At 47.0% G+C, this 12,147-nt stretch overlaps 1 protein-coding gene across 1 annotated transcript in view; it reads right to left on the reverse strand.

Annotated features, from left to right (window-relative positions):
• The window catches only part of LOC139267082 (collagen alpha-1(XIX) chain-like), a 679,874-nt gene that overhangs the window by 7,739 nt on the left and 659,988 nt on the right, over nucleotides 1-12,147 (reverse strand). The window lies entirely within an intron of this gene.

Genomic DNA, 12,147 nt, shown 5'->3' on the forward strand with positions numbered 1-12,147 from the left:
TCGGGACAGATGAGGGAGGGGATGTCGGAGTTGAGGGAGGGGATGTCAGAGATGTCAGAGATGAGGGAGGGAATGTCGGAGATTAGGAAGGGAATGTTGGAGGCAGCTGTTGCAGTGTTGGGACAGATTAGGGAGGGAATGTCGGAGATAGCTGCTGCAATAAGTGGACACACCCAGGCTGTCATTGCCCAACACCAACTGGCAGCACCAACTGCTGACACTCACTTTCCAATCCCAAGACCAAAGTCAGGTAGTGTGCCGGGGGTTCATCCACAGGCTGAAGAAGAGTCTGATGATGAACCTGGGCCTTCCGCAATGCTGTCTGCTAGGTCTGTCCCTGTCCAACCCCACCAACAACAAATTTGCTTGCGCATAGAAAGCAGAAAAAGCCTTGGGGTCAGGGTAAGGAAGCAGAAGTCCCAGACAATGGGCACAGGTAGGGGTCGAGGCAACAACAGGTCAACAGGGGCAAGAGGGGCGCACAGCGCTAAGGTCTTTGAATAAGGGGGAGGAGAGATGGCTGCAGCTGGAGTTTGTTTGTTTGTTTGTTTGTTGCTGCTACTTGTTTTCTTCGTTGAAAAGTTTAGAGTTTGATACAAATGTTTTTATTAAACTGTACAAATGTTTAATAAATCTAATTATTTTTAAAATTTAAGCAGAATCCTGCACGTTATTTTTTGAATGAAAGCAACATACACCAACACAACGTTATGTACATATGATGTACATTATATTTTCACACTAACAGGTGCAAAGTATCAACACTGTCGGGCCGTTTAGCCTTCAGGCAGCAAAGCGATCACGGATTAGCTGCTGACGCAAGTCTCTAGCTGTGGCTATAGGTGCATGAGGCCTCCTCCTCCGCCTTCGTCCTGCAGGTTGAGGTGGTGGCATGGGTTCGTCCTCCTCCTCCTGCTGCTGGTCCTCCTCATCTTTCTGCTGCTCCTCCTCCTCCTCGACCTCATTGTCAGCCTCCTCGTCCTCCTCTTCCTTCCCCCCACCCCCACCTCCCCTCAGGTGGATCTTCAATGTCCAGTACCTATCCCCTCGTGATGGCCAAGTTGTGCAGCATGCAGCACACGACAGTGAACTGACCGACGTGGTAAGGGGCATATTGCAGGTAGCCTCCAGAGTGGTCCAGGCATCGGAAACGCTGTTTCAGTATGGCAATTGTCCGTTTTATGATGCTCCGTGTCGTTATGTGCGACATGTTGTACTGACGCTCTGGCCTGGGTATAGGGGCGAAAGACTAATCGAACTATCTAGTAGCTGGTTCCCTCCGAAGTTTCCCTCAGGATAGCTGGTGCTCGTCCACATGCAGTTTTATCTGGGGATTGCGTAGGGGTCATAAGCCAGATGGCAAGCCCGTACCCTTTGTCCACGAGCGACCAGCTGTGCCCTTCTGGCAGCTCCTGAAACATGGTAGATATAACGCTCGTAGGATGAAAGCATCATGGATGCTACCTGGGTATTTGGCATCCACTGCCATGATCCGATGCAGATCGGCGCAGACGAGCTGCACATTTAGGGAATGGAGCCCATTCCTGTTGCGATAAACCTCAGAGTTGTCCAAAGGTGCTCTCACGGCGATGTGGGTACAGTCGATCGCACCCTGTACCTTTGGGAAGCCAGCAATTCTGGAGAACCCCACAGCCCTGTCTCGCATTGCCTGCTTGATCATAGGGAAATTGATGAGCTGGTCCCTTCTGACATACAGTGCAGCAGTCACCTGTCGAACGCAGCAATGTGTGGCGTGCTGCGAGATGCAGCACATGTCCCCAGTGGCTGCTTGAAATGAGCCAGAAGCATAGAAGGCAAGTGCTGCAGTGACCTTCGCTTCCACAGGTAGGGCAGTCCTCCTGCCGCTTCTTGGCTGTATGGCTGACCTGATTAGCTGGCAGATCCCTGTGATGATCTCCTTTCTAAATCGCAGCCTGCGAACGCAGTCTGCCTCGCTCAGGTGTAGGTATGAGCGCCTGTCCCTGTAGATTCGATCAGGATATGGCCTCCTCCCCATTAATGCCCGAGCAATCTGGTTTGTGCAATGATGGCATCGTCGTAGCCATCACATCCACATGCCATGCATGTAAATGAACCTTACTACATGAGGCATAGTAAAATGTGCACCCAGAATTATTATTCTTAACTTTGTTGTTCTTGTTATTGTGACACTTACTGAAGCACAGCACACAGACCTTTGCTGGGTGATGCCCTAGCAGAACGAACCACACGCTGGTCTGCGTACATGCGCAACACTAAGCTCTGTCTCTATGGAAACGCGACGCACAGAGATTTATAGCACTTTAATTACAGCTTGTGCCGAAATGCCTATGTTTGCTGCTGTGTTGCGCCATCTTCGATGCATAGTTGGAGTGCATGCTGACAGGATCGCTCCTTCAGCCGGACAGAAACACAGGAGCTCGGCGCTTCTTTAAAAGCTGAGCCCGTGGTGCGGGGTGGAATTCAAGCGCTGAGCTCCTGCACCAAAAAATCTTGCGTACAAAAAACCGGCGCGGACAGTCGCCGCCGGTTTACAGACTTTGAGAGAAATTGCAAAATCATGATTGCTCCAAAAAAAATCAGCAGACGCCAAAAAGATGGCGCCCAATGGTGGTGAAAATAGAGCCCAATATCTGCCAAACAACCTCTCTAGCACTGAAAAGGTATTTTTATGTGTGGAGTCCCATTCCTTCTGCTTTAATTATTGTTGGAGATGTAAAAAAATTAAATAATTATAATTTTTTAAACTTTTTCTTTCTGTCTCTTTTATCTCTCTCTCGTAATCCCATCTTTCTTTCCAGCTCTTCATTTCGTTTTCTGTACGTGATTCTGTACATTGAATTAAATATACTAACTTGCACTTCCTGGTTTAGACTCTGCAGGCTGAATTTTAATGGAGAAGGCGAATTGGGGGAGGGGGGCCTTCGGGGCAGTCGGGAATTCCGCAGGCCCTGCTGAATTTAACAGCAGGGCCGGATTTGAAGGACAAGCCTCTGTTTCTTGCCAGCTGCAGAGGCTGTCTGGTTCCGGTCGAGTAGTCCTGTGCACTATAGAATCATAGAAATCATAGAAATTTACAGCATGGAAGGAGGCCATTTCGGCCCATCGTGTCCACGCCGGCCGACAAAGAATCCAGCGTAATCCCACTTTCCAGCTCGAGGTCCATAACCCTGCAGGTTACGACACTTCAAGTGCACATCCAAGTACTATTTAAATGTGGTGAGGGTTTCTGCCTCTACCACCCTTTCAGGCAGTGAGTTCAAGACCCCCACCACCCTCTGGGCTGCACAGAGGAGGAAGCGAGGGAGGGATCACATGGGTGGAGGCCGGGGTCGACCAGAAGAGCTGGGGCGGGGAGGGGGGGGGGGGGGGGGGGCGTTGTCTGAGAGGATTGTGGGTGGTCGGAGGAGCGGGGGTTGGGAGTGGTCCAGAACATCGCAATCGCAGGCCACCTGGTGGAGCTGGGTGGGGGTCCAGGATATTGTGATTGCGGGCCAGCTGAAGGAGCAGGAAAGGCGGGAGGGGTGGGGAAGGTCTGAAAGGATTGGGGGATGGTCAAGCAACACGGGGGGGGGAGTTGGGTGAGGATCATGGCCCAGGAGCAGCATAGGGAGAGCCGAAGGAATGGCAGGGGTGGAGGGCGGAGGGGGGGGCGCGGGGAGGCATTGGCAGATGGCGGGGGAGCTTTGCAGGGAGATCGGAGGCATTGTGGAGGGCGGGGGGGGGGGGCGGCGGATGGGTTAGGCAGGGTCCCTGGATTGTGGAGGTAAGTGTAAAGGCACTTACCTTCTGGATTCAACACTCCTTGACTTGCTTTAGCTGGCGGGTCTCACAAAGTTGAGCTTATTGCCTCATTATATAATACAGGTTGAACCTCCCTTATCCAGAACTCCCTTATCCGGAACCACCCCTCGTCAAGAACCATTCCCGGCCACCAGGTGGCGCGTGCACAGAACTCCGACTTGAACAAATTGAAGCCGACTCCCGCAATCACTGGTCTGACCCCGTGATCCACCATTTCCCCCCCCCTCCCCCGCATGATTTCTCTGCCACACTCCCAGCCCCAAGCTAGCCAGCCCCGATATCCCCTTGCTCAGTTCCTGTACCATCCCAATTTAACGTGACTACCCCTCGTCTGGAAAAATCCCTTATCCAGAACAGGCCAGGTCCCGAGGGTTCCGGATAAGTGAGGTTCAACCTATATTTTAATAGACGATGCATTTCCTGGCAGCGGATTGGCTGCCCAACCCCCCCGCCCCTCCACCGCCCCAACCCCCAACCCGCCTTTGTTAAAACAGGACTGGAGGCGGGTTCAGGTTGGGATTCACATTTTTAACACTTTAATTTCCACTGCTTTTTTGGGTTAAAATTTCCTCCTTCGTGTCTCAGAAAGGATTCTTCAATCTGATTAGTTGAGGAGATACACAGATTCCAGTGCAAAATCCCCCTCGGAAGTCTACGAGCAAGGGCAAGTGTAAGGCAGGTTCATGCACTGCTGACTGCAACATCTGAGCACTTGTGCTTTGGTGTGTCCAAGATTGGCCGAGTTGCCGTTACGATGTGACTGTTTCCGTCCCAGAAACCATCTCTTGAGCAGATGGCAAGCCAGCCTTTAACTTTAAGCCGATTTAAAAATAAAAGTCTTTCTTAAAACAGAACTTGAACTGACCATTAAAATGGTCAGTGAGAGCTGAGAGGCAGAAGAAGAATGGTAAGGAAAAACATTAAAACTTATAAAAAATAAGTTTTAGAATAAAGAGAATGAACAATCATAATTAGAAAAAGAGTAAAAGTAAAGTCAAAATTCAAAAAAGGACAGAGAGCCAGGTTAGGCACAGGGCAGAAAAATGAGAGAATAGGAGGAAAATAAAGGTGCTTGTAATGACAAAGAAAATGGGCTCAGTGTAAAACAGACCGCTGTCTCACTATCAGTCCATTTTACATATTGGTGCAGAACAATTGCACCCCATGGTTCCTTGTAGTCACTATAAAATCACTATGTAAAACCTTGCTGCGTATAAACCATGACCTAGAAATTCAGGAGCGCCCCGTTTGGGGGCGGTAACACTCGCGAGAGGAGCAGAAGTCTTGGCTCGTGTGATAAATTGGGGTTACCGCCACCGACAGGAAGTGGAACGCTAAATCAGCCCCGCGTCCAAATCGGCACCGGTACGCGGAAAAGAAAAGCAGACATTTTTTTTCAGAAACAACGAGCCACCTCCCCTTTAACTTTCAACCCACGAGCGGCCAGCCGCCCGGTATACATCCTCTGAAGCTGTCGCTGTCCACGCCTGCACAGCTTCAGGGGGCGATACCCAATTCAGGGGCCGGGGCGCTAACGGGGCGCTGTGTACGGCAATGACGTCACAATCACCAGGCGCAAGAAATCGGGGCGCAACACCGTAGCGCCGCCGCCAAACATTTGCTGAATATAGCGCGCGGGTAATTAGCGCCACTGCGCTCGGTCGCAATTTGAGACCCGTTAGCGCTCCAGGGGTCGCTACTTCTCCCCCCATATAACAATAAGTACAAGGGGACGAACTGTCGCGAAACACTTGCACAATATTACAGCAGCAGACATGTGCATAATGTCAGTTTCGTGCCAAGTAGAAAGGATTCATTCTGATTTATAAAATTTACATGACCGTTTTAAAAAAGTGTAATATTTGTTTGTATCCCAGAATAACTCAATAGGCGCTGCTGTTTCTATTAGTTGTGGAGAGAGGCAAGATGGGAAGTTTAAAATTATGAGTGATCTTTAAAATGAGAATGACTAAGAAATCTGTATGATTCTTGTGTCATGTAGACATTTGATGGGGGAAGATTTTTTGCTTCTGTTATGTGTAACAAAATCATAAGACCATTTTTCCATAATATATTTGCAATTTTTATGCAAATATAGAGAAGAACTTCCTCAATAGTGACATTCCCGAAAAGTGACCTTTAATAATGACCTTCTCCAATAGTGACCTTCTCCAATAGTGACCAGCTCAATAATGAACTTCAATAGATTTATGATTTATGAAATTTATGATGAAATGGATTTATGAAAGGGAACTCATGCTTGACGAACCTTCTGGAATTTTTTGAGGATGTAACTAGCAGAGTGGAGAAGGGAGAACCAGTGGATGTGGTGTATTTGGACTTTCAGAAGGCTTTTGACAAGGCCTTACGCAAGAGATTGTTGTGCAAAATCAAAGCACATGGTATTGGGGGTAATATACTGACGTGGATAGGGAACTGTTTGGCAGACAGGAAACAGAGAGTCGGGATAAACGGGTCCTTTTCAGAATGGCAGGCAGTGACTAGTGGAGTGCCGCAGGGCTCAGTGCTGGGACCCCAGCTATTTACAATATGCATTAACGATTTGGATGAAGGAATAGAGTATAATATCTCCACGTTTGCAGATGACACTAAACTGGGTCGCGGTGTGAGCTGTGAGGAGGACGCTAAGAGGCTGCAGGGTGACTTGGACAGGTTAGGTGAGTGGGCAAATGCAGTATAATGTGGATAAATGTGAGGTTATCCACTTTGGGAGCAAAATCTCGAAGGCAGAATATTATCTGAATGGCGGCAGACTAGGAAAAGGGGAGGTGCAACGAGACCAGGGTGTCATGGTTCATCAGTCACTGAAAGTGGGCACGCAGATACAGCAGGCGGTGAAGAAGGCAAATGGTATGTTGGCCTTCATAGCTAGGGGATTTGAATATAGAAGCAGGGAGGTCTTACTGCAGTTGTACAGGGCCTTAGTGAGGCCTCACCTGGAATATTGTGTTCAGTTTTGGTCTCCTAGTCTGAGGATGGACGTTCTTGCTATTGAGGGAGTGCAGCGAAGGTTCACCAGACTGATTCCAGGGATGGCTGGGCTGTCATATGAGGAGAGACTGGATCAACTGGGCCTTTATTCACTGGAGTTTAGAAGGATGAGAGGGGATCTCATAGAAACATATAAGATTCTGACCATGACTGGACAGGTTAGATGCGGGAAGAATGTTCCTGATGTTGGGGAAGTCCGGAACCAGTGGACATAGTCTTAGGATAAGGGGTAGGCCATTTAGGACTGAGATGAGGAGAAACTTCTTCACTCAGAGAGTTGTTAACCTGTGGAATTCCCTGCCGCAGAGAGTTGTTGATGCTAGTTCACTGGATATATTCAAGAGGGAGTTAGATATGGCTCTTAGGGTGAAAGGAATCAAGGGGTATGGGGAGAAAGCAGGAAAGGGGTACTGAAGGAATGATCAGCCATGATCTTATTGAATGGCGGTGCAGGCTCGAAGGGTCGACTGGCCTACTCCTGCACCTATTTTACTATAGAAACATAGAAAATAGGTGCAGGAGTAAGCCATTCGGCCCTTCGAGCCTGCACCGCCATTCAATGAGTTCATGGCTGAACATGCAACTTCAGTACCCCATTCCTGCTTTCTCGCCATACCCCTTGATCCCCCTAGTAGTAAGGACTACATCTAACTCCTTTTTGAATATATTTAGTGAATTGGCCTCAACAACTTTCTGTTGTATGTTTCTATGTTTCTAATAGTGACCTTCCCCGATAGTGAACTTCCCCGATAGTGACCTTCAATAGTGACCATCCCCAATAGTGACCTTCAAAACTGAACTTCCCCAATAGTGACCTTCAATACTGACCAGCCCAATAGTTACCTTCAATAGTGACCATCCCCAATAGTGACATTCAATAGTGAACTTCCCCAATAGTGACCTTCAATAGTGAGCAGCTCAATAGTGACCTACAATAGAGACCATTCTCAATAGTGACCTTCAATAGCGACCATCCCCAATAGTGACCTTCAATAGTGACCTGCCCTGATAGTGACCTTCAATAGTGACTATCCCCAATAGTGACCTTCAATAGTGACCTTCCCCAATAGTGACCTTCAATAGTGACTTGCACCAATAGTGAACCTCCCCAATAGTGACCTTCCCCAATAGTGACCTTCCCCAATAGTGACCTTCAATAATGACCTGCATCAATAGTGACCTTCCCCAATAATGACCTTCAATAGTGACCTCCCCAATAGTGACCCTCCCCAATAATGACCTTCAATAGTGACCTCCCCCAATAGTGACCTTTCCCAGTAGTGACCTTTCTCAATAGTGTCCATACCCAATAGTGACCAATCCCAATAGTGACCATCCCCAATAGTGACCTTCCACAATAGTGACCATCCCCAATAGTGACCATCTCCAATAGTGACCTGCAGTAGTGACCTTCCCCAATAGTGAACATCCCCAATAATGACCTTCCACAATAGTGACCATCCCCAATAGTGACCTTCAATAGTGACCTTCCCCAATAGTGACCATCCCCAATAGTGACCTTCCACTATAGTGACCATCCCCAATAGTGACCTTCCCCAATAGTGACCTACAATAGTGATCATCCCCAATAGTGACCTTCAATAGTGACCTTCAATAGTGACCATTCCCCAATAGTGACCTCCAATAGTGACCAACCCCAATAGTGACTTTCAATAGTGACCTTCCCCAATAATGACCCTCCCCAATAGTGACCTTCAATAGTGACCTTCCCCAATAGTGACCTTCAATAGTGACCAACCCCAATAGTGACCTTCAATAGTGACCTTCCCCAATAGTGACCCTCTCCAATAGTGACCCTCTCCAATAGTGACCTTCCCCAATAGTGACCTTCCCCAATAGTGACCTTCAATAGTGACCATCCCCAATAGTGACCTTGACTAGTGCCCCTCCCCAATAGTGACCTTCAATAGTGACCATCATCAATAGTTACCTTCCCCAATAGTGGCCCTCCACAATTGTGACCTTCAATAGTGACCTTCCCTAATAGTGACCTTCCCCAATAGTGACCCTCCACAATTGTGACCTTCAATAGTGACCTTCCCTAATAGTGACCATCCCCAATAGTGACATTCAATAGTCACCTTTCCCAATAGAGACCTTCCCTAATAGTGACCCTCCCCAATAGTGACCCTCCCCAATAGTGACTATCATCAATAGTGACCTTCAATAGTGACCTTCAATAGTGACCTTCAATAGTGACCATCACTAATAGTGCCCTTCCCCAATAGTGAACTTCAATAGTGAACTTCAATACTGACCATCACCAATAGTGACCTTCCCCAATAGTGACCTTCAATAGTGATCTTCACCAATAGTGACCTTCCCCAATAGTGACCTTCAATAGTGACCATCCCCAATAGTGACCCTCAATAGTGACCTTCACAAATAGTGACCTTCCCCAATAGTGACCTTCAATAGTGACCCTCCCCAATAGTGACCTTTAATAGTGACCTTCAATAGTGACCATCACCAATAGTGACTTTCCCCAATAGTGACCTTCAATAGTGACTATCCCTAATAGTGACCTGCCCCAATAGTCACCTTCACTAATGACCTTCAACAGTGACTTTCCCCAATAGTGACCCTACCCAATAGTGACCATTCCCAATAGTGGCCTTCAATAGTGAGCTTCCCCAATAGTGAGCTCCAATAGTGACCTTCTCCAATAGTGACCCTCCCCAATAGTGACCTTCAATAGTGACTTTCTCCAATAGTGACCTTCAATAGTGACCTTCTCCAATAGTGACCTTCAATAGTGCCATTCCCCAATAGTGACCATCCCCAATAGTGAACCTCCCCAATAGTGACCATCCCCAATAGTGGCCTTCAATAGTGACCATCCTTAATAGTGACCTTCAATAGTGATCTTCACCAATAGTGACCTTCCCCAATAGTGACCTTCAATAGTGACCATCCCCAATAGTGACCCTCAATAGTGACCTTCACCAATAGTGACCTTCCCCAATAGTGACCTTCAATAGTGATCCTCCCCAATAGTGACCTTTAATAGTGACCTTCAATAGTGACCATCACCAATAGTGACCTTCCCCAATAGTGACCTTCAATAGTGACCATCCCTAATAGTGACCTGCCCCAATAGTCACCTTCACTAATGACCTTCAACAGTGACCTTCCCCAATAGTGACCCTACCCAATAGTGACCATCCCCAATAGTGGCCTTCAATAGTGAGCTTCCCCAATAGTGACCTTCAACAGTGACCTTCAATAGTGACCTTCCCCAATAGTGACCTTCCCCAATAGCAATCTTCCCCAATAGTGACCTTCAATAGTGACCTTCCCCAATAGTGATCTGCCCCAATAGTGACCCTCTCCAATAGTCACCTTCAATAGTGACCTTCCCCAATAGCAACCTTCCCCAATAGTGACCTTCAATAGTGACCTTCCCCAATAGTGACCTGCCCCAATAGTGACCTGCCCCAATTTTTACCTTCCCTAATTTTGACCTTCAGCAAGGTAATGATTGCCTAATGGCAACATTCTCTGATGAAACCTTCCCCAACATAGTTACCTGTAAGTAAATGATTCCCAATGGAAACCTTGCAAAATGGAAGCCTTCTGTATTTGAAACCTGCAGTCATGGAGACATTTCCCAGTGGAAGTGTACCCCACTGCTAACCTGCTATACTGAAAATCTTCTCCAATGGGGCCCTTCCCTAATGGAAATATTTCTCAGTAGTAATCTTCCAATATCAAAATGCTCCCCGATGTTAACCCCCTGCATTGGAAACTTTCACCAGTGGAAACATTTCTAAATGGAAACATTCATCAATGACAGCATTGTCAAATGGAAATATTTCAGGATGCATATATTCCTCAGCTGGTACCGTCCTTAGTGAAACGGCTTCCCAGTGTAAACCCTTCTCAGTGGTGCCATTTCCATTTTAACCGTAAATCATTATTTATCTACATGTTTTTGTTCCAACAACAATTTGCAATAAATAGTGCCTTTACATAGAACAGATAACAAGGTGTTTCATAGAGCTATCTACTGTAAATTTCTACAAATTTAGCTGTTCCCTATGATCTTCAGAGATAGAGCACACCTATAACCCACCCCAAGCCTACAGTCTCTTCAGTTCAGGTAACAGCAGAGTAATATGAGGTTCTGATTGCCCTCAAATCTCCGATTTTACTCCACTGGCTTCTCCAGGCATATCCAAAATTGGGAGGCTAAAGGTATGGAAATCCAGCCCTGTGTCCAGGCTCACGCATTAAGAAAGGCCCCTTGAGCAAGGAACAGAATCCTTCCCTTGTGGCAGATGTAGTGTGTCAAGAAAATCACCGAGGGCGGTTTCAGCTGGGGAATATAAGCATTGTGAAATATTTCCATTTAGCAATGCTGTCTTTGATGAATGTTTCCATTGAGAAATGTTTCCACTGGTGAAAGTTTTCAATGGAGTTTAGAAGAATGAGAGATGATCTTATTGAAACATATAAGATCATCATCATCCTTGAAACGAGGATGACTTGCTTCCACGCCAAAAAAGGATGAGTTCACAGGTGTTTCAATGAAGGACCTAATATTCCAGGTCCTGAACTACATCCTGAAGGGCGGAAGATATTGACAAGGTCGATGCAGAGAGGAAGTTTCCATTCGTGGGGGAATCTAGAACTAGGAGGCATAGTTTAAGAATAAGCGGTAGCCCATTTAGAATTGAGATGAGGAGGAATTTCTTCACTCAGAGGGTCGTAAATCTGTGGAATTCTCTGCTCCAGAGAGCTGTGGAGGCTGGGTCATTGAATATATTTAAGGCGGAGATAGACAGATTTTTGAATGATAAGGGAGTGAAGGGTTATGGGGAGTGTACAGGGAAGCGGAGCTGAGCCCAAGATCAGATCAGCCATGGTTTTATTGAATGGCGGAGCAGGCTCGAGGGGCCAAATGGCCTACTCCTGCTCCTATTTCTTATGTTCTTATGTTCTATATCAGTAAACTGGAAACTGGATCTACTTAATTCAAGCACGTTAACGTATGTAGAAAATTATTTGGTTTGTCCAGACAAACTTTACCGAGTGTGACCAGGTCTGCTTTTCATAGGGTCAGGGAGATTTGGGAAGAGGAAGATTTCAACCGGTGTGTAAGAGGTTCTCATGGTAAAAAGAACTTTGCCAGTTCATTGGACAAGCTGCTGTGGAGTTAAGATTTGGGAAGGACTGGAGGATTGGGCCAACTATCACAGAAAATGACCCTACAATATCGTTTAATTTTTCACAGGCAGTAGGAGAGTGCTGACACCCTGATTTGCCCAGTTGAAGCAGACAGTGGATGTATGGACAAATCATGACTGT

This window comes from Pristiophorus japonicus, chromosome 7 (genome assembly GCF_044704955.1).
Source record: "Pristiophorus japonicus isolate sPriJap1 chromosome 7, sPriJap1.hap1, whole genome shotgun sequence".
Lineage (NCBI taxonomy): Eukaryota > Metazoa > Chordata > Chondrichthyes > Pristiophoridae > Pristiophorus > Pristiophorus japonicus.